The sequence below is a fragment of the Canis lupus genome, chromosome 23, assembly GCF_048164855.1.
Source record: "Canis lupus baileyi chromosome 23, mCanLup2.hap1, whole genome shotgun sequence".
NCBI lineage: Eukaryota > Metazoa > Chordata > Mammalia > Carnivora > Canidae > Canis > Canis lupus.
The window spans coordinates 5,240,668-5,245,293 of NC_132860.1; positions in this window are offsets into that span (position 1 = coordinate 5,240,668).

Genomic DNA, 4,626 nt, shown 5'->3' on the forward strand with positions numbered 1-4,626 from the left:
TTGATAAAATACTCCAATGACTATCTAGACCTCCAGGTTTATTTTTCAGAAGCTCTTTATTAATAAATTTAATTGCTTTATTAGATATAGGATTATTGAGGTTATCCTTTATATCTTAACTGAGTTTTGATAGCTTGTGAGTTTTGAAGAATGGATCCATTTCTTCTTTGTGGATTTATGTGTGTAAAGTTGTTTGTGGTGTGCTCTTGTTATCCTTGTAATTGTAGGATGTGTTGTGATATCTTCTGTTTCATTACTGATATTGATATTTTATATTGCATATGTTGTGTATCAGTCACACTGTTAGAGGTTTATCAATCTTATAAATTTTTTAAATCAAACTACTGGAATTTTATTTCATTAATGTTTTCTGTTATATTTCCTTTTTAAAAATATTTTATTTATTTGAGAGAGAAAGCAGGAGCAGGGTGGGGGGAAGCAGAAAAAGGAGAGGGAGAAGCAGGTTCTCTGCTGAGCAGGGAGCCGGATGTGGGGCTCCATCCCAGGACCCTGGGATCATGACTTGAGCAAAGGCAGAGGCTTAACTGACTGAGCCACCCAGGTGCCCCACTCTCCATTATATTTCTATTTTAATTTCATTTATTACTGTCCCTATCTTTATTATATCCATCTATTTGTTTTGAGCTTGTTTTGCTCTTCTTATTTCTATCTTCTCAAGATAGAAACTTAGATTATTGATCTGAGATATTACCATTTTTCTAATGTTAGAATTGTATTTGTCAATTTCCATCTAAGCACTGTTTTATCTATATTCAACAAATTTTGATATGTTGGCTACCATTTTCATTTGGTTCTACATATTCAAAAATGTCTTTGAAATTGTCTCTTTAACCCGTGGATTCTATTTAGCAGTGAATTGTTTCATTTCATACTGTTTGGTGATTTATTGTCCTTCTGTTATTGATGTTAAGTCTAACACTGTATTGAGGGTTTGGTGATTTGGTAATTCACTAGAGGAACTCATGGGACTCCGAAGTCATACAATTTGTCAACCAAAGGATAAAAATTAAAATCAGCAAAGAGGAAAGACATATCAGGGCAAAATCCGGAGGAACTGAAGCACACCTTTCTAAGAGTTTTATCCCAAGCCGCCCTAAGCATGCTTACTTCATCCAGAAATAAATGTGGTAACAATTGACAAGAATTTCTACTAAGAAAGTTCATCTGAGCTTAGAAGTCTAGGACTTACTGGATTTCAGCCATGTGGGTACATACTACTGAAACAGTTAGTGAACCTTCAGAAGTTCCTAAACTCCCCAAAGAAGGAGTCATTCACCACAAATCAAAATGTACAAACTGTTTAGGCAAACTGGTGCAGTGTGTTTTGAGACTCTGAGCATTCCACACACTACCATGAGATTATTCCAGTAGTTTAATCCCCAAGAGCTAGCCAAAGGCCAGTCATAAAAAACAAATGTTCCTTGGAAATGTGCAAGATTTGAGCAACTCAATACTACTGAGTTAACTCTTCCCTATACAGATACTATTATGGTCATAAAACATATTCCCGGGATTTTAATTCTTTTCAATTTGTTAAGCCTTTTGGGGGGTCAATTTTGATGAATTTCTCATTAGTGCTTCAAATGAATATGTGTTCTGTAGCTGTTGGAGGGAGTCCTCTATAAATGTCTATGGGATCCTATTGTTTGATGGTGTGATGCAGGCACAGGTGTTGTTGTTGTTTTTAACATTGTTATTCTTCTGTCTAGTTGTTCTACCAATTACTGAAAGTGTAATTTTGAAGTACCCACCAATACATGTGGATTTATCTACTTCTTTCATATCTATGAATATCTGCTTCATTATTTTGAAACTATTTTTGTTTTTGGTGTATACACATTTATGATTGCTACTTACTTTTCTGTATTGTTTCTTTATCATTATGTAGTGTCCCTTTTGATCCCTAGCAACTTTCTATGTCTGGTATGTATTATGTAATATTAATATAGCTACCCCTTTTTGATTAATGTTTGAGTGATACATCTTTTTTTTTCTTTCTTTGTGCTTTCAACATACCTATGTGTTTAAGTTTGAAGTTAGTTTCTATAGATAGCAGAGAGATGGATTGTGTTTTTTATCCACTCTGTAAATCTCTGCCTTGTACTGGCCTTTTTATAGCATTTACAGATAATTATTGATATACTGAAGATTAAACCTGATATTTTATTATGTTTTATGTTGGACCCTGTGCTTCTCATTGCATTCATTCTTTTTCCTGGTCTCTCTGTAGATTACTTAAACATATTTTAGAATTCAATTTTGATTAATGGATATATTGCTTTGTATTGATTTCTTAGTGGTTTCTCTGGATATATATATATATATATATATATATATATATATATATATTAACATAACCAATAAATGTCACCATTTACCACTTTGAGTAAAGTATAGCAACGTTACTCTCCTTTTAGGCCCCTTAATGCTCCGCAATTTTAAAATATAATTGTGTAAAGTATAATTGCCTATTTCTGCACTTTCCTGTTGTTGCAGTGAAATGAAAGAAAAAACACTATATCACAATATATTTAGTTATCTTTCTGTGATTGGACTATGTTACTTTATTTTGATTCAATTAAGAAGAACTTTATACCATGTAGGTTTACCCTTTAGAGAGGATTACAAAGTGCATTTCAATGTTGCATCAATTAAAAGATTGGGTACTCTTTATCTTTGACTATTTTGAAAACAGATTGATACTTTTTTTTTTCTTGCAGCATGATTTGTTCCCAGAATACTATATATGGTTGAGGGTATATTTTATCTGTATTGATCTAAGCATGTATATGCTATAGTAGCTGAGTATGAAGGAATCAACTTGCAGGTTTTCTTTTCTTTTATTGGAGTTCGATTTGCCAACATATAGCATAACACCCATGCTCATCCCACCAAAGTGCCTCGCTCAGTGCCCATCACCCAGTCACCCCAACCCCCCGCCCACCTCCCTTTCCACTACTTCTTGTTTGTTTCCCAGAGTTAGGAGTCTCTCATGTTTTGTCACCCTCACTGATATTTTCACTCATTTTCTTTCTTTGTCCCTTTATTCCCTTTCACTACTTTTATATTCCCTGTATGAATGAAGCCATACAATGTTTGTCCTTTTTGGATTGACTTACTTCACTCAGCATAAGACCCTCCAGCTCCATCCAAGTTGAAGCAAATGATGGGTATCTGTCCTTTCTGATGGCTGAGGAATATTCCATTGTGTACATAGACCACAGCTTCTTTATCCATTCGTCTGTCAATGGACACCGAGGCTCCTTCCACAGTGTGGCTATTGTGGACATTGCTGCTGTGAACAATGGGGTGCAGGTGTTCCGGTGTTTCACTGCATCTGTATCTTTGGGATAAATCCCCAGGAGTGCAATAGTTGCAGGTTTTCTAAAGAGAATATATTAGTAGCCATGGAGTAAATATTACTCTATTGCATTTGGATTGTATATTTCTAGCTCAGCCCCCATTTTGTGCTTTTCCCTTGTGGTTTGTCTCTTGTACTATTAAAATGTCATAGAAGAACATAGGACCATGTAGTGTTTAAACTACATCAATATAAACTAAAATAAGTACAGCAATAATTAGGCATTGGGCTCAGTTGACGGACTTTAACGGCAAGCCTTTCCTTTGACTCATTTCTATCCTCTTTCTTCACTGGGTATTAGTATTTTAATTCTGTGTCCCAACAATTACTGATGTGTTTGAGTTATGTTTAGTACATAAAGTTGAAATAGTTATCGAGCTGAGGATGTAGAACAAGAGCTATTTTGAGATGTTATACAGATTTCTTAGAAAAAGGTTGCTATCATTAATAAGTAGCAAAAGGAATAGAGCCTTACAGGTGAAGATGTATTATGGATGGGATCACAGAGGAAGGATAACCTGGGATAGAGAGAACAGTAGAACAGGGGCATTAGCAAAAGACTCAGCAAAAAGATGATGTTTGATCTATCTCTTTAAAGAACCTACTTATCATACAAGGTAGGGTGGAATTTGGAGCACAGTCAATGAAGAAAATCACATATGAAAGAAAATGCCCCAGTAGAACGATATAAAACAGAAAGCTATGAATAATGCATGATGTTTCCAAATCCCATTGCAATGGAAATGGCAGAGTTGAAAAAGGATGGGGCTAGAGAGAAGGTCAAAGTTTAGATCAGTTAGTAGACCTGCCTTCAAATCATATCTCGGCAAAGAGTACATATGGATGTCTGTATACCATATGTTTAAATTTCAGAGGTTATAAATTAAGCTTTAAGTAACTGTCATATAAACCTTTCTAGTGGTCTCATAGGCCAGGCTCTAGTTCAGAAATCTCAAAAGTATCGAACTTCTTCACCAAATAGTGCAGTAAGAGGTGAACTGTCCTTTGGTCTGCCTCTCTCTCTCTCTCTTTTTTCTTTTTGCCACACCTAGCCCTGCCATGTACCCTAAAAGGCTCATCATTTATGTGTGTGAACACCCTGGCCAACAAGTTCTACCAAATATCCCACATAGAGACACTCCATAGAATTCCCAGAGCACATTCCCTTGACCACATAGATAGATGCCTTATCCCTTGGACGATGACGTGACCAAAGGAAAGCTAGAACGATACCCTCCAAAGCT